Source organism: Bos mutus, chromosome 12 (assembly GCF_027580195.1).
Source record: "Bos mutus isolate GX-2022 chromosome 12, NWIPB_WYAK_1.1, whole genome shotgun sequence".
Taxonomy (NCBI): Eukaryota; Metazoa; Chordata; class Mammalia; order Artiodactyla; family Bovidae; genus Bos; species Bos mutus.
Genome location: NC_091628.1, coordinates 8,528,856 through 8,548,646, shown reverse-complemented (window position 1 = coordinate 8,548,646; position 19,791 = coordinate 8,528,856). Strand labels below are relative to the sequence as shown.

Below are 19,791 nucleotides of genomic sequence, written 5' to 3'. Positions count from 1 at the left end.
ACTAAAAATGGAATTACAATACAATCCAGCAATTCCATTCTTAGGCAAATACCTAGGAAAGATAAAAACTCTAGTTTGAGGAGATACATGCATTACCATGTTCATAGCAGCACTGTTTACAATAGCCAAGACACGGAAGTAACCTCAATGTCCACAAATGGATGAATCAATAGAGAAGACGTGGTGTATGTACACAATAGAATATCACTCAGCCATATAAAAGAATGAAGGAATGTCATTTGCAGAAACATGGAGAAACAAAAATTCCCATGTTAAGTAAAGAAAGTCAGACAGAGAAAGAGAGATATCATATGATATCACTTCTATGTGGAATCTAAAAAAATAAATAAACAAAAAGAGAACAGATACAAACGAACTTATTTACACAATAGACTCACAGGCATAGAAAACCAACTTCTGGTTACCAAAGAGGAAGAGGGATGGAGGACAAATTAGGAATTTGGCATTAACACATACACACTACTATATATAAAATAGAGAAACAACAACACCTAATATGTAGCAGAGGGAACTATATTCAATATATTGTAATAATCTATAAAGGAAAAGAATTAAAAAATATATATATATCTGTACATGCTAAGTTGCTTCAGTCATCTCCAACTCTCTGCAATCCTATGGACCATATCCCACCAACCTTCTTTGTCCATGAGATTCTCTAGGCAAGAATATTGGAGTGGGTTGCCATGCCCTCCTCCACGGGATCTTCCTGATCCAGGAATTGAATCCACATCTCTTATGTGCCGTGTGTTGGCAGGTGCATTCTTTACCATTAGTGTCACATGGGAGCCCACCTATATCTATATCTATACCTATATCTATACATCTGAATCACTTTTCTGTACACCCGAAACATTGTAAATCAACTGTACTTCATTAAAGGAAAAATAGTTGGAGGAACAGAGAAATTTGACAATAGAGCCTTAAGCCATAGAGGGACTTAAGGATTCTTGATAAGTAATCTCATGATTCTTCAGCTGATCAATATCACCATCAAGGACCTAAGTAATTTCTATTATTCCTAATCTTCTCCTCTACTATTCTTAAATCTTTGGCCTTTTGTTCTTTTGCAACTGGTCAACATATGACTTCTAAAGATCTAGAATCATACTCATTTTCAGGGCAGAAGGAAAAGGAAAAATCAGCACTCTATCATTTATAAGGAGGCAAATATCTTCTCAAGCCTAACATATACTTCCATGGAGATACTGGTGAGAATTTTGTCACACAACAATTCCTAATTATAAGTAAACCTAGATAAATGAGTGGCATTTCCAGCTTCTTGTTTATTGTGAAAATAAGCAAAGGAAAAAGTGCTGAATGCTAAGAAAATCTGCAACAGCCATGTAATAGAAAAATATTCGCAGAATGGGAAAATAACAGCTGGAGAAATAGAAAATGAATATCTTAACTATAAAAGGACTTCTGCACAACATTGTAAATCAGCTATTCAGTTCGGTTCAGTCGCTCAGTCGTGTTCGACTCTTTGTGACCCAGTGAACTGCAGCACGCCAGGCCTCCCTGTCTATCACCGCTCCTGGAGTTTACTCAAACTCATGTTCATTGTCAGTGATGACATCCAGCCATCTCATCCTCTGCCGTCCCCTTTTCCTCCTGCCTTCAATCTTTCCCAGCATCAGGGTCTTTTCAAATGAGTCAGTTCTTCTCATCAGGTGGCCAAAGTATTGGCGTTTCAGCTTCAACATCAGTCCTTCCAATGAATATTTGGAACTGATTTCCCTTAGGATGGACTGGTTGGATCTCCTTGCAGTCCAAGGGACTCTCGAGAGTCTTTTCCAACCCCACAGTTCAAAAGTATCAATTCTCCAGTGTTCAGCTTTCTTCATAGTCCAACTCTCACATCCATACATGACTACTAGAAAAACCATGGCCTTGACAAGGCGGACTTTGGTTGGCAAAGTAAAGTCTTTGCTTTTTAATATAATATCATATATGAAACGAGTCGCCAGTCCAGGTTCCATGCACGATACTGGATGCTTGGGGCTGATGCACTGGGACGACCCAAAGGGATGGTAAGGGGAGGGAGGAGTGAGGACGGTTCAGGATGGGGAACATGTGTATACCTGTGGCAGATTCATGTTGGTATATGGCAAAACTGATATAATATTGTAAAGTTAAAAAATAAAATAAAATAAAATAATTTAAAAAATATACCATCTAGGTTGGTCATAACTTTTCTTCCAAGGAGTAAGCATCTTTTAATTTTATGGTTGCAGTCACCATCTGCAGTGATTTTGGAGCCCCCCAAAATAAAGTCTGTCACTGTTTCCACTGTTTCCCCATGTGTTTCCCATGAAGTGATGGGACCAGATGCCATGATCTTAGTTTTCTGGATGTTGAATTTTAAGCCAACTTTTTCACTCTCCTCTTTCACTTTCATCAAGAGGCTCTTTAGTTTTTCACTTTCTGCCATAAGGGTGGTGTCATCTGTTTATCTGAGATTATTGATATTTCTCCTGGAAATCTTGATTCCTGCCTTTGCTTCATCCAACCCAGTGTTTCTTATGATGTACTCTGCAAATAAGTTGAGTAAGCAGGGTGACGATATACAGCCTTAATGTACTCCTTTCCCTATTTGGAGCCAGTCTGTTGTTCCATGTCCAGTTCTAACTGTTGCTTCTTGACCTATAGTTAGTAAAATAAAATTTAAAAAGAACTTCTGAAACACTTTCTCCTATTGGAAAAAAGGATAACATTTCTCAAAAAGACTTGTATGTGGAATTCTAGTTAATATGTTTCACATGCATAACATACTATTCAAAAGTTGGTATTATTTTGGAAATTTATAAAAATTTTGAGGGCAGTCACTAAGATATAGTAGCCAAACAACTTCCAGTTCAAAATGATCAGTCTTTTTCAACAGTGATGGTTAGTTACATTTAACACTACACCTTCTGAACTCTTAGATTTGTGTCAGGATCTTTATTTCTTTCACTTTCTAGATATTATACTTTATGTTTTATATGTTCCTTGAATTATTTCATGCTTATTCATTGTTTTCTCATCAATGATATTGATTCCTTGTAGAAGTTCTTTTATCATTTATGCCTTAAATTTTCTTCCATGCTCCTAGGACACTTTATTAATCTGTCAGCAACTGAAGAAGTGATTGATTTAATTAACGAGCAATTCTGACATGATACAGCATATTTTAATTAATTTATATGGGAGCAATGGAGTTTAAAAAGCATGTTTCCATTATCCAAAGAAACATGAAATAACGATACAAAATCCAAGGAATAAACACATACTGTTTTTTACATATTAAATTACCTGACAGATGGTATGTTATAAATAATCTTGGACTTGCTACCAAAATGTGTATGTGTATGTGTGTGTACTCAGTCATGTCTGATTCTTTGCAACCCCATAGACTGTAGACCTTCAGGATCCTTTGTCCACAAAATTTTCCAGATAACAATACTGGATCTGGTTGCCATTTCCTACTCCAGGGGATCTTCCCAACCCAGGGAACTAACTTGCATCTCTAGAGTGTCATGCATTGGCGGGTACATTTTTTAATACTAGCACTACCTGCTACCAGAATACCAGCACACAATTCTGTATTTCTGGGTCAACAATCAAAAGAAAGTGACCTCAAAGACCACTGCCTGCTTCATGAATTTGTCTTCATATAATGGCCACATAAATTGGCCACCAGTTTGTGAAATGTCCTATAATATTGATTTTTATCTCACTGATGTGATCTAATTAGGTTTGCTGTGGCTGCAGTTAGATAAACTGCTTAGGCATATTTTAATATATCTGCTGGTACACTGGTAAACCAGATCTCTTAAAAGACAACAAAAATTTTGATTTGCTTTATTTGCCATTTTCTGTGGTAAAAAATTTCCAGATATAATCAAACTATGAATAATTTAACAGTGAGTTTCCCAAAGTGCTGACTTTTGAGAATTGGCTCATGGATGGAGGAAACTGATGGGCTACAGTTGGTGGGGTCACAAAGAGGAAGACACGACTGAGCAACTAACACCTTCAGTTCCGTTTTTCTCCAGTCAGTGCTTGCCAGATTCAACTCAGACGCAGTTGAAGTTCATTAACCAATATCGTCATCACTTAGACTTCACAAGTTCTACAGGAAACAAGTTGATAAAACTATCCATTTGTAAACATATCCTTTGTTGTTTAATTGCTAAGTCATGTCTGACTCTTTTGCAACCCATGGGATATAGTCTTCCAGGCGCCTCTGTCCATGAGATTTTACACGCAAGAATACTGGAGTGGGTTGCCATTTCCTTCTGCAGCGGATCTTTCCGACTCAGAGATCCAACCTGTCTCCTGCATTGGCAGGACATTCTTTGCCACTGAGCCACCAGGAAAGTCCATGTACTACTTTTCAGAAAAAAATGAACTCCTTAGAGACCATAATCACAGACATAGAGTGTATGTGGGTTCAGAAGGTGGACACAGAGCTACAGGAGATTATTTCTAGACCTTGAAACATACTGGAATTCTCTTCTGGATTTTAAAATGTCTGAGAGATGCTAATCATGCTCTTTTTTTGTAACAGAAAGTCTACAACTGCTATGTTAAGCCTGCTTCACCTCTGTATTTTGAAAGTAACCGATTTTTTTTTTAGATTCCTTAACTGAAATCTCATCCACACATTTGGAATTTTTAAGCTGATAATACTTTGATGATATTTTGATTTTTAGTTGATGTTGTAATATAGCACATTTAGGTAATTACCTGGTTTTATGAATTATTCTAAAGGGGTAGTAATAAAGACAACGTGGCTTTGGTGTCAAATAAATAGGTCATTGAAACAACCACAGAAATAGACCTACATATATAAGGACAACAGATTTTTGCAAAGTTGCAAAGGCAATGTGTGGGATATGAATGCAATTTTCTACAAGTGATTTGGGATCAGTTGGATATTTTTACATGAAAATTAAACTTTAACCCACACTGTACGCTATATTAAAAAAAAAAAAAAGACTCTAGGTCATTTCAGAGAGGGCTGATGGAACCAAATCCCAGAGCTCTTAACACTGTGACCAAAGATTGAGTTCTCCATTGCATATTGTAGTCACTTGATGGTGTTATGTTTCCTGTTGGAGATACAAGCCATTATTTCTATGGTTGATGATGTGGGAATGTAAAAATAAATGTAAATGCCTTCCAAGTTAAAAAAAAAAAGACTCAAATGTATCACAGACCAAAATATATCACAGATCAAAATGTAAAATATAAATTTTAATCTTCTAAAATAAGACATAGGAAAACAAAATCTTTTGACTTAAAATATGTGAAGATTTCTTAAACACAAACCAAAAATAAGATCCTGAAAAGTACAAATTGATAAATTGAGCCTCAACAAAATTAAACACTTCTGCTCATGAAAGACACTATTAAGAGAATGATAAAACAAACCACAGATTGGCAAGAAATATTTGAAACTCTTACATTTGATAGAAAATTTCATCCAGAGTGTTTAAATTCTCTCAAAACTCAGTAAAAAAATTGAAAACTCAAGTAAAAATATTAAAAAAAATTTGAAAAGATATTTCACCAAAAAGATACAGAGATGTCTAGGAAGCACATAAAACAGTATTCATCATCACCAGTGACTGTGAGTACATTAAATAATACACACTAAAATTCTAACACACAGCTATTAGAATGACTAAGATTAAAAATAGTAACCATTCAGGGGGGAGGAGCCAAGATGGCGGAGGAGTAGGACGGGGAGAACACTTTCTCCCCCACAAATTCATCAAAAGAGCATTTAAACGTCGAGTAAATTCCACAAAACAACTTCTGAATGCCGGCAGAGGACATCAGGCACCCAGAAAAGCAATCCAACTCTTCGAAAGGAGGTAGGAAAAAATATAAAAGACAAAAAAAGAGACAAAAGAGGGAGGGACGGAGTTCCGTCCTGGGAAGGGAGTCTTAAAAAGAGAGAAGTTTCCAAACATCAGGAAACCTTCTCACTGCCGAATCTGTGCCGAGCTTTGGAAGCACAGAGGGCAACATAACAGGAAGAAAAAATAAATAAACAATTAAAACTCGAAGATTGCAAGTCCTACGGTAACTCCCCCAGCGGAGAAGCAGCGCAGACGCCTGCACGCGCCATTAGCAAGTGGGGGCTGGGCAGGGAGGTGCAGCGCGGGCTGTATCGCTTAGAGTAAGAATCTGGCCTGAATACCCTGAGCACTATCTGAGCGAAATAATTTGGGCTGGCAAACCAGACTGTGGGATATCTACCACGCGAAAAGCCAGCCCTAACTTAAGACCGCCAGGCCCGCACACGGAACAAAGAATTGAACAGAGATAGCCGGCTGCAGACCTTCCCCCTCCGGTCACAGGCAGCCAGAGCCGGAAGGGGGCAATCGCAGCCCCAAAGAGACATTATCTATAAAACTGTAAGCAGGCTTCTTTGCTAACTAAAACTTTTTGGGGGTCTGGACGGTTAACATCTGCCTGAGAAGGTGCGCCGGTTTTACACCCAGATAACCGAGTGGCGGGGAGGCGATAAGTCGCAGCATTGGCGCCGCCAAACACCTCATCACTTGAGCTGCTCGGACCTGGGAAGAGCACAAAACTCAGGCCCAACTGAGTCTGCGCCTCTGAGGACTACCCGAGTGCCTGAACCTGAGCGGCTTGGACCTGGGAGGTACATGCAACCCAGGGCCAGCCTCGGATTGTTCCCCGCGGAACAACCTAGAGCCCGAGCAGTGTGGGCAGGGAGGCTACACGCGCCGTGAGCGGGGCAGACCCAGTGTGGCTGAGGCACTGCGGCGCACGCCAGTGTTATTTGTTTGCAGCACCCTCCTCCCTCCCCACAGCGACTGAACAAAGAGAAGAAATACAGCTCCACCCATCAGAACACCGACACAAGCTTCCCTAACCAGGAAACCTTGACAAGCCACCTGTACAAACCCACACACAGCGAGGAAAAGCCACAATAAAGAGAACTCCACAAACTGCCAGAATACAGAAAGGACACCCCAAACTCAGCAATTTAAACACGATGAAGAGACAGAGGAATAGCCAGCAGATAAAGGAACAGGATAAATGCCCACCAAACCAAACAAAAAGAGGAAGAGATAGGGAATCTACCTGATAAAGAATTCGAATAATGATAGTGAAATTGATCCAAAATCTTGAAATTAAAATGGAATCACAGATAAATAGCCTGGAGACAAGGATTGAGAAGATGCAAGAAAGGTTTAACAAGGACCTAGAAGAAATAAAAAGAGTCAATATATAAATGAATAATGCAATAAATGAAATTAAAAACACTCTGGAGGCAACAAAAATAGTAGAATAACAGAGGCAGAAGATAGGATTAGTGAATTAGAAGATAGAATGGTAGAAATAAATGAATCAGAGAGCATAAAAGAAAAAGCAATTAAAAGAAATGAGGATAATCTCAGAGACCTCCAGGACAATATTAAACGCTACAACATTGAATCATAGGGGTTCCAGAAGAAGAAGACAAAAAGAAAGACCATGAGAAAATAATTGAGGAGATAATAGTTGAAAATTTCCTAAAATGGGGAAGAAATAATCACCCAAGTCCAAGAAACCCAGAGAATCCCAAACAGGATAAACCCAAGGAGAAACACCCCAAGACACATATTAATCAAATTAACAAAGATCAAACACAAAGAACAAATATTAAAAGCAGCAAGGGAAAAACAACAAATAACACACAAGGGAATTCCCATAAGGATAACAGCTGATCTTTCAATAGAAACTCTTCAAGCCAGGAGGGAATGGCAAGACATACTTAAAATGATGAAAGAAAATAACCTACAGCCCAGATTATTGTACCCAGCAAGGATTTCATTCAAGTATGAAGGAGAAATCAAAAGCTTCTCAGACAAGCAAAAGCTGAGAGAATTCTGCACCACCAAACCAGCTCTCCAACAAATACTAAAGGATATTCTCTAGACAGGAAACACAAAAATGGTGTATAAATTCGAACCCCAAACAATAAAGTAAATGGCAACGGGATCATACTTATCAGTAATTACCTTAAACGTAAATGGGTTGAATGCCCCAACCAAAAGACAAAGACTGGCTGAATGGATACAAAAACAAGACCCCTACATATGTTGTCTACAAGAGACCCACCTCAAAACAGGGGACACATACAGACTGAAAGTGAAGGGCTGGAAAAAGATTTTCCATGCAAATAGGGACCAAAAGAAAGCAGGAGTAGCAATACTCATATCAGATAAAATAGACTTTAAAACAAAGGCTGTGAAAAGAGACAAAGAAGGTCACTACATAATGATCAAAAGATCAATCCAAGAAGAAGATATAACAATTATAAATATATATGCACCCAACACGGGAGCACCACAGTATGTAAGACAAATGCTAACAAGTATGAAAGGAGACATTAACAATAACACAATAATAGTGGGAGACTTTAATACCCCACTCACACCTATGGATAGGTCAACTAAACAGAAAATTAACAAGGAAACACAAACATTAAACGATACAATAGACCAGTTAGACCTAATTGATATCTATAGGACATTTCATCCCAAAACAATGAATTTCACCTTTTTCTCAAGCGCACATGGAACCTTCTCCAGGATAGATCACATCCTGGGCCATAAAGCTAGCCTTGGTAAATTCAAAAAAATAGAAATCATTCCAAGCATCTTTTCTGACCACAATGCAGTAAGATTAGATCTCAATTACAGGAGAAAAACTATTAAAAATTCCAACATATGGAGGATAAACAACACCCTGCTGAATAACCAACAAATCACAGAAGAAATCAAAAAAGAAATCAAAATTTGCATAGAAATGAATGAAAATGAAAACACAACAACCCAAAACTTGTGGGACACAGTAAAAGCAGTCCTAAGGGGAAAGTTCATAGCAATACAGGCACACCTCAAGAAACAAGAAAAAAGTCAAATAAATAACCTAACTCTACACCTAAAGCAACTAGAAAAGGAAGAAATGAAGAACCCCAGGGTTAGTAGAGGGAAGAAATCTTAAAAATTAGAGCAGAAATAAATGCAAAAGAAACAAAAGAGACCATAGCAAAAATCAACAAAACCAAAAGCTGGTTCTTTGAAAGGATAAATAAAATTGATAAACCATTAGCCAGACTCATCAAGAAACAAAGGGAGAAAAATCAAATCAATAAAATTAGAAATGAAAATGGAGAGATCACAACAGACAACACAGAAATACAAAGGATCATAAGAGACTATTATCAACAATTATATGCCAATAAAATGGACAACGAGGAAGAAATGGACAAATTCTTAGAAAAGTACAACTTTCCAAAACTCGACCAGGAAGAAATAGAAAACCTTAACAGACCCATCACAAGCACGGAAATTGAAACTGTAATCAAAAATCTTCCAGCAAACAAAAGCCCGGTCCAGACGGCTTCACAGCTGAATTCTACAAAAATTTAGAGAAGAGCTAACACCTATCCTGCTCAAACTCTTCCAAAAAAATTGCAGAGGAAGGTAAACTTCCAAACTCATTCTATGAGGCCACCATCACCCTAATACCAAAACCTGACAAAGATCCCACAAAAAAAGAAAACTACAGGCCAATATCACTGATGAATATAGATGCAAAAATCCTAAACAAAATTCTAGCAATCAGAATCCAACAATACATTAAAAAGATCATACACCATGACCAAGTGGGCTTTATCCCAGGGATGCAAGGATTCTTCAATATCCGCAAATCAATCAATGTAATACACCACATTAACAAATTGAAAAATAAAAACCATATGATTATCTCAATAGATGCAGAGAAAGCCTTTGACAAAATTCAACACCCATTTATGATAAAAACTCTCCAGAAAGCAGGAATAGAAGGAACATACCTCAACATAATAAAAGCTATATATGACAAACCCACAGCAAACATTATCCTCAATGGTGAAAAATTGAAAGCATTTCCTCTAAAGTCAGGAACAAGACAAGGGTGCCCACTTTCACCATTACTATTCAACATAGTTTTGGAAGTTTTGGCCACAGCAATCAGAGCAGAAAAAGGAATAAAAGGAATCCAAATTGGAAAAGAAGAAGTAAAACTCTCACTATTTGCAGATGACATGATCCTCTACATAGAAAACCCTAAAGACTCCACCAGAAAATTACTAGAACTAATCAATGATTATAGTAAAGTTGCAGGATATAAAATCAACACACAGAAATCCTTTGCATTCCTATACACTAATAATGAGAAAACAGAAAGAGAAATTAAGAAACAATTCCATTCACCATTGCAACGAAAAAGAATAAAATACTTAGGAATATATCTACCTAAAGAAACTAAAGACCTATATATAGAAAAAACTATAAAACACTGGTGAAAGAAATCAAAGAGGACACTAATAGATGGAGAAATATACCATGTTCATGGATTGGAAGAATCAATATAGTGAAAATGAGTATACTACCCAAAGCAATTTATAGATTCAATGCAATCCCTATCAAGCTACCAACAGTATTCTTCACAGAGCTAGAACAAATAATTTCACAATTTGTATGGAAATACAAAAAACCTCGAATAGCCAAAGCGATCTTGAGAAAGAAAAATGGAACTGGAGGAATCAACCTACCTGACTTCAGGCTCTACTACAAAGCCACAGTTATCAAGCCAGTATGGTACTGGCACAAAGACAGAAATATAGATCAATGGAACAAAATAGAAAGCCCAGAGATAAATCCACACACATATGGACACCTTGTCTTTGACAAAGGAGGCAAGAATATACAATGGATTAAAGACAATCTCTTTAACAAGTGGTGCTGGGAAATCTGATCAACCACTTGTAAAAGAATGAAACTAGAACACTTTCTAACACCATATACAAAAATAAACTCAAAATGGATTAAAGATCTCAACGTAAGACCAGAAACTATAAAACTCCTAGAGGAGAACATAGGCAAAACACTCTCTGACATACATCACAGCAGGATCCTCTATGACCCACCTCCCAGAATATCAGAAATAAAAGCAAAAATAAACAAATGGGACCTAATTAAACTTAAAAGCTTCTGCACATCAAAGGAAACTATTAGCAAGGTGAAAAGACAGCCTTCAGAATGGGAGAAAATAATAGCAAATGAAGCAACCGACAAACAACTAATCTCAAAAATATACAAGCAACTCCTACAGCTCAACTCCAGAAAAATAAATGACCCAATCAAAAAATGGGCCAAAGATCTAAATAGACATTTCTCCAAAGAAGACATACAGATGGCTAACAAACACATGAAAAGATGCTCAACATCACTCATTATCAGAGAAATGCAAATCAAAACCACTATGAGATACCATTTCACACCAGTCAGAATGGCTGCGATCCAAAAGTCTACAAATAATAAATGCTGGAGAGGGTGTGGAGAAAAGGGAACCCTCTTACACTGTTGGTGGGAATGCAAACTAGTACAGCCACTATGGAGAACAGTGTGGAGATTCCTTAAAAACTGGAAATAGAACTGCCTTATGATCCAGCAATCCCACTGCTGGGCATACACACTGAGGAAACCAGAAGGGAAAGAGATACGTGTACCCCAATGTTCATCGCAGCACTGTTTATAATAGCCAGGACATGGAAGCAACCTAGATGTCCATCAGCAGATGAATGGATAAGCAAGCTGTGGTACATATACACAATGGAGTATTACTCAGCCATTAAAAAGAATACATTTGAATCAGTTCTAATGAGGTGGATGAACCTGGAGCCTATTATACAGAGTGAAGTAAGCCAGAAGGAAAAACACCAATACAGTATACTAACGCATATATATGGAATTTAGAAAGATGGTAACGATAACCCTGTATACGAGACAGCAAAAGAGACACTGATGTATAGAACAGGCTTATGGACTCTGTGGGAGAGGGAGAGGGTGGGAAGATTTGGGAGAATGGCATTGAAACATGTGAAATGTCATGTATGAAACGAGATGCCAGTCCAGGTTCAATGCACTATGCTGGATGCTTGGGGCTGGTGCACTGGGACGACCCAGAGGGATGGTATGGGGAGGGAGGAGGGAGGAGGGTTCAGGATGGGGAACACATGAGAAATAAAGGAATAAATTAAAAAAAAAAAGATGAATAAGGTCTGAGAACATAAAGTATAACATAAAGACTATAGTTGATAACACTGAATTCTATAATTGAAATTTTAAGAGTGTCAAACTTAAATGTTCTCACCCAAAAAAGTAAAAAAAGGTAAATATGTAAGGTGATGGCCTTGTTAATTAACAAGATAGCAGGACTCTTTTTACAATGTATATCAGGCATCCCAATGTCACTTTAAATATTAAAAAAAAAAATAAAATAAAATAAAAAGAAAGAAAAAAAAATAGTAACCATTCAACATGCTGGAAAGGACATGGAGAAACTAGATCTCTTATAAACTGCTGACATAAGTATATGATGGTGGTAGTGTCTGACTAAGTGGTATCTAACTCTTACAACCCCATGGACTGAGGCAGACCAGGCTCCTCTGTCCTGGCAAGAGTACTGGAGTTGGTTGCCATTTCCTCTTCCAGGGAATCTTCCAGACTCTGAGACTGAACCCATGTCTCTTGCATCTCCTGCATTAGCAGGTGGGTTCTTTCCTCTGAGCCACCAGGGAAGACCAAGCACATGATGTGCCTGAGTTTAAGTCACTTCAGTCATGTCCAACTCTTTGTAACCGTATGGACCATAATCCATCAGGCTCCTCTGTCTGTTGGATTCTCCAGGAATGAATACTAGGGTGGGTGGCCATGCCCTCTTCCAGGAAATCTTCCTGATCCAGGGATTGAACCCAGGTCTCCTGCATTTCCTGCATTGGCAGGTGGATTCTTTATCACCAGCACCAACCAGGAAGCCCTAAGTATATAATATAACTGCTTAAAAAACCCTTTGACAGTTTCTTAAGATGTCTACATACATTTTATTAGTTTTATTAAAATTTATTTACTTTATTAAAATATCTACATATATACACACTCCATGTTATCCTTCTATATTCCCTTGGTCCATACATATAGACATGTGTATGAAGGTTCATAGAAACTTCATTTCCTCTGTTTCTATGAGTGAAACTTATTTATTTATTATTTTTAGTGGTACCATACAGTATTTTTTCTTTATCTGATTTATTTCACTTAGCATAATGCCCTCTAGTTCTATTCACGTTGTTAAAAATCTTAGATTTTCCTTTTTCTTCATGGTTAAATAGCATTCCATCTATCATCTATCTATCTATCTATATATATATTTATCACATTGTCTTTATTCATCTGCTAATGGACTCATATTATTTCCATATCTTTGTTGTTGGGAATATGTAGATGACACCACCCTTATGGCAGAAAGCGAAGAAGAACGAAAGAGCCTCTTGATGAAAGTGAAAGAGGAGAGTGAAAAAATTGGCTTAAACTCAACATTCAGAAAACTAAGATCATGGCATCTGGTCCCATCACTTCATGGCAAATAGATGAGGAAGAAATGGAAAATGTTTGCTAATAGGTAAACATATAAACAAACTGTTTTGCCCTATACAATGGAATACTGTTACTGAACCCAAGTTTGGATACTCACAGCTCATAAGCCAATAATTTGAAAGGCTAGCGTTGGTAGAAAATTATAACATTTTAGTCAGAAAAACCAGCAATGTGTGGAGAAGATGCCCTCATATTCAGAGACCAACTCCAAAGATTCTTCTCAGCCATGTCAGTTTTTTAAGAGAAAAATTGGGGGAAGATTCTCCTTGAATCATCCAGGCAGCAGGTTGGGTTCTGCATCCTTCTCTATTGTGTGCAGACTGGCTGACTCTTCACATGTTATCTTGACCAAGAGATCTTCCTGCAGGATTGCTAAAGACCTATTGGGGTCGCCAGCTAGTCATTTTTTAACTGCTAATTCTTCTTTTTTTATCTAGGAAAATGAATAAATAGTTTAGACAAGGCATGATATGCATTCAGGAGAGCATAAGTCAAGAATCAGTCTCCATTGCTTAGTGATCTCATCCCTATAAATAGGTTTTTTTTTTAAGGTTAGAGGGGGCTTCCCAGGTGGCACCTGTGCAGGAGATGTAAGAGACGTGGATTCAATGGACATGACTGAAATGACTTAGCACGCAAGCACACAGGTTAGAGGGAAACAGAAATGGGCAAACAGGTGAGAGTTGGACTATAAAGAAAGCTGAGCACTGAAGAATTGATGCTTTTGAACTGTGGTGTTGGAGAAAACTCTTGAGCGTCCCTTGGACTGCAAGGAGATCCAACCAGTCCATCCTAAAGGAAATCGGTCCTGAATACTCACTGGAAGGATTGATATTGGAGCTGAAACTCCAATACTTTGGCCACCTATTGCAAAGAACTGACTCATTTGAAAAGACCCTGATGCTGGGAAGGATTGAAGGCAGGAGGAGAAGAGGATGATAGAGGATGAGATGGTTGGATGGCATCACCGACTGGATGGACATGAGTTTGAGCAAGCTCCAGGAGTTTGTGATGGACAGGGAAGCCTGGGGTGCTGCAGTCCATGGGGTCACAAAGAGTCGGACCCGACTGACTGACTGAACTGAACTGAAGGGAAATAAGCAAAAATATTGGTAATATACAATCCCATTTATGTAAATATATGAAAATGCCAATTAACCCACAGTGACAGAAAGCATCTAAGTGGTTGCCTTAGGATGAGGTGGAGAGAATGTTAGGTGGCACGGGGAAGGGAGTTATAAAGGAGACAGAAAAAAGCTTTTTCTTTCAAACTATATATGCTTTTAAATATGTGTATTTTGATGTCTATCAGTTATCCTCAATAAAATGTATTTCTTCTCAGAATAATGTCATGAGCAGTGCCAAAAAAATCCCAGTCAAGCAAGAGAAGCATGTGAAGGAGTCAAACAGTGATGGCTGTCTGGTAAGGCAGGAAGATGTGCAGAGCTGAGCAAATAGAAATGAAGATGAGGCTGAGTGAATTACTGAGTTTAGGCTGGAGATGAACAGTGCTCCAAAAGAGGGCTTCAGCTGCACTATATGCCTATGAAACCCAGTTTTGTGTATGTTTTTTTCTTTTTCAGAATGTGATTTTGTGAACTTCATTTTGTCTAGTCTGTTTCATCATTTCTATGCCTTAATTAAACTAACCTACTGGCTTCAGATTGTCCCAGTGCTATTGAGTGACATTTTCAAACTTAGAATTCAACTGGATTCTGTTGAGGAACTGGTGGGCACTGGGTCAGAACAGTTCTGCCGAATTTCTACATATTATGTGATATAACCCTTGATCTGCTTAAGATCTCACCTTGAAAGTAGATTGGTTTTTCTCCTTCTATCACATACTCTTAGAACTCATTTTCATCTCAATTTCTCCTCAGGATTTAAGTTCTTGTTATCTAAATATAAATACAACATGCTGCTGCTGCTGCTGCTGCTGCTGCTAAGTCGCTTCAGTTGTGTCTGACTCTGTGCAACCCCATAGACGGCAGCCCACCAGGCTCCCCTGTCCCTGGGATTCTCCAGGCAAGAACACTGGAGTGGGTTGCCATTTCCTTCTCCAATGCATGATAGTGAAAAATTAAAGTGAAATCACTCAGTCGTGTCCGACTCTTAGTGACCCCATGGACTGCAGCCTGCCAGGGTCCTCCATCCATATATATTGGGATTTTCCAGGCAAGAGTACTGGAGTGGGGTGCCATTGCCTTCTCTAATACAACATGAAAAGGATGCAATTTTGCAGCTTAATATGACCATACTTCTAGCTAGCATACAATTATAAATCTCTTTATGACTGTGAAACATATATGCGTTTCTTAGGATATATCTTTATTTCATTATGAACCAGTAATTATCTAATTTGTGTTTTTCACCTTTAGTAATATTCTATCAAACCTTGTTTCTGTTTCATTTTACCCACACAATATATATGTATACTCTGAATTATCTTTCCAAGCACATTACAACTAGTAAGTTTCATACTGTAGTTCAGTTTTGCATTTGCTATTAGCTGGAAATATTTTTTCCATGTATTGACAGTTATACTCGAGACACTTACTTCAATGAAAAATTTTTCAACTATGATTTATTGAAAATATATTGTGGAGACCCAAGAGTGATAGTAATTATAAATGGACTTGTAATGAAAAATGGGGAAAAGTATGCATGAGCTAACAGCTAATGAGTTTGTAATTGTATTTATGTTACTGTGTCCTAATATGAACATGCGATTAATGAGAAACAATAGCTGTGATCATCGATGTTATGGAGCCATTGGAATGGAGTGACTGCATTGAAAAAATATTTTTTTTTTTGTGAAGAAAACACAAATGCAAAAAGGAACATGGTCTTAATGGAACCTATAATACAGAGCTAATGGAAAAGATCGGTTGTATATTTAATGACACTAGAATTGCTATAGTATTCATTTTTAATAATTTAAAAATTTGATAAAACAAATATATATATACATATAAACATGGTTGTTACTTAACATTGCTAAAGGAGTATGTATTTATTATCTAACAAATTATACCGAGGGGAGGAGCCAAGACGGCGGAGGAGTAGGACGGGGAGAACACTTTCTCCCCACAAATTCATCAAAAAGAGCATTTAAACGTCGAGTAAATTCCACAAAACAACTTCTGAATGCCGGCAGAGGACATCAGGCACCCAGAAAAACAACCCAACTCTTGAAAGGAGGTAGGAAAAAATTAAAAAAAAAAAAAAAGAGAAAAGAGGGAGGGACGGAGTTCCGTCCCGGGAAGGGAATCTTAAAAGAGAGAGAAGTTTCCAAACATCAGGAAACCTTCTCACTGCCGAATCTGTGCCGAGCTTTGGAAGCACAGAGGCAACATAACAGGGAGAAAAAATAAATAAACAATTTAAAACTCGCAGATTGCAGCCCTACAGTAACTCCCCAGCAGAGAAGCAGCGCAGACGCCTGCATCCGCCATTAGCAAACCGGGGCTGGGCAGGGAGGCGCGGCGTGGGCTGCATCGCTGAGAGTAAGAATTTGGCCTGAATACCCTGAGCGCTATCTGAGCGAAATAATTTGGGCTAGCAAACCAGACTGTGGGATACCTACCACGTGAAAAGCCAGCCCTAACCTAAGACCGCCAGGCCAGCGCGCGCATCAACAAAGGACTGAACAGAGATAGCCGGCTGCAGACCTTCCCCCGTGACAGGCAGCCAGAGCCGGAAGGGGGGCAATCGCAGCCCCAGAGAGACATTATCTATAAAATTGTAAGCAGGCTTCTTTGCTAACTAAAACTTCTTGGGGTCTGGACGGTCAACATCTGCCTGAGAAGGTGCGCGGTTTTACATCCAGATAACCGAGTGGCGGGAGGCGATAAGTCGCAGCATTGGCGCCGCCTGGGAAGAGCAAATTGGCGCTGGACCTGGGAAGAGCACAAAACGCAGGCCCAACTGAGTCTGCGCCTCTGAGGACTACCCGAGTGCCTGAACCTGAGCGGCTTGGACCTGGGAGGTGCATGCAGCCCAGGGCCAGCCTCGGATTGTTCCCAGGAACAACCTAGAGTCCGAGCAGTGTGGACAGGGAGGCTACATGCGCCGTGAGCGGGCAGACCCAGGGTGGCTGAGCCACTGCGAGCCCACGCCAGTGTTATTTGTTTGCAGCATCCCTCCCTCCCTCCCCCAGCAGCGACTGAACAAGTAAGCCTAAAAAAAAAAAAAAAAAAAGTGTCCTCCACCGTGCCCTTTGAGTCAGGGCGAAAACCAGATACTGAAGAGACTAGCAAACAGAAGAAGATATAACAGAGGGAAACGCCTTGGAAGCTACAGGCAATAGATCAAAACCCTGTGGTTACTATGGACTACATAGGAAGGGGCCTATAGATCTTGAGAAATATAAATCTGACCAAGGAACTAGCCAAAATGAACTGAACCCACAACACCCACAAAAAAAACCAAAAAAAGTCCTAGATATATTTTTTATTATTTTTACGATCATTCTTTCTTTTTTTTTAATTAAAAAAAAAAAAATTTAAGTCCTCTATTGTTCCTTTAATTTTCACTTTTATAACATTACTTTGCAAAAAAAAAAAAAAAAAAAAAAAAAAAAAAGACTATTTTTTTTTCTTCTTCCATAAACTTCATATATATATATTTTATAATTTTTTGACCTTGGTTTTTTTTTGTTGTTGTTTTTGTTTTTTTCTTCTTTTCTTTAACATTGTATTTTTGAAATTCCAAACTCTACTCTAGATTTTTAATTTTCGCTTTTTGGTATATGTTATCAATTTTGTACCTATAGTTTTTTTTTATATAATTTCTGTGACTTTTTTTTTTTTTTCTTCTTCTCTGTTTCTTTCTCTTCTTCTTTTATATAACATTGTACATATGAAATTCCAAACTTTACTCTAGATTTTTAATTTATGCTTTTTGGTATTTGATATCAATTTTGTACCTGTATTTTCTTTATAATTTTTGTGACATTGTTCGTATTTGTTTGTTTGTTTCCTCTCTTTATTTTTCTTCTTTTTTTTTTTTTTTTTAACATTGTATTTTTGAAATTCCAAACTCTACTCTAGATTTTTAATTTTTGCTTTCTGGTATTAGTTATCAATTTTGTACCTGTACTTTCTTTATAATTTTCATGACCTTGTTTGTTTTTGTTTGTTCGTTTTTCTCTCTTTCTTTTCCTTCTTCTTTTTTTTAACATTGTATTTTTGAAATTCCAAACTCTACTCTAGATTTTTAATTTTCGCTTTCTGGTATTAGTTATCAATTTTGTACCTGTACTTTCTTTATAATTTTGACGACCTTGTTTGTTTTTGTATGTTCAACGTCGTATTTTTGAAATTCCAAACTCTACTCTAGATTTTTAATTTTTGCTTTTATGTATTTGTTACCAATTTTGTAACTTTAAGGACCCAATCTTCAGGACCCATTTTTCACTAGGGAGTGAGATTACTGGCTTGACTGCTCTCTCTCCTTTGGACCCTCCTTTTTTCTCCACCAGGTCGCCTGTGTCTCTCCCTAACCCCTCTCTACTCTACCCAACTCTGTGAATTTCTGTGTGTTCCAGACGGTGGAGAACACTTAGGAACTGATTACTGGCTGGATCTGTCTCCCTCCTTTTCATTCCCCCTTTATCCTTCTGGCCACCTCTGTTACCTTCCTCCTTCTTCTCTTCTCCGTATAACCCGTGAACATCTCTGAGTGGTCCAGTTGTGGAGTGCACATAAGGAAGTGACAACTGGCTAGCCCACTCTCTCCACTATTGATTCACCTCATCTCATCTGGGTCACCTCTAACTCCCTCCTCCCTCTTCTCTTCTCCATGTAACGCTGTGAACCTCTCTGAGTGACCCTCACTGTAGAGAAACTTATCATCTTTAATGTAGATGTTTTATCAATGGTGTTGTATAGAAGGAGAAGTTTTGAAACTACTGTAAAAATAAGACCGATAATCGGAAGCAGGAGACTTAAGTCCAAACCCTGACTCCAGGGAACTCCTGACTCAAGGAACATTCATTGACAGGAGCTCATCAAATGCCTCCATACCGACACTGAAACCAAGCACCACACAAGGGCCAATAAGTTCCAGGGCAAGACATACCAAGCAAATTCTCCAGCAACAAAGGAACACAGCCCTGAGCTTCAAGATACAGGCTGCCCAAAGTCACCCCAAAACTATAGACATCTCATAACTCATTACTGGACATTTCATTGCACTCCAGAGAGAAGAAATACAGCTCCACCCACCAGAACACCGACACAAGCTTCCCTAACCAGGAAACCTTGACAAGCCACCT

General features: G+C 38.3%; 1 non-coding gene across 1 annotated transcript; it reads left to right on the top strand.

Moving 5' to 3' along the window:
• The first annotated feature begins 5,008 nt into the window (after positions 1–5,008).
• On the top strand, positions 5,009–5,134 carry LOC138990307 (small nucleolar RNA SNORA25). The gene has a single exon (XR_011466418.1). It is a non-coding gene; the product is annotated as a small nucleolar RNA SNORA25 (small nucleolar RNA).
• Positions 5,135–19,791: the final 14,657 nt, after the last annotated feature.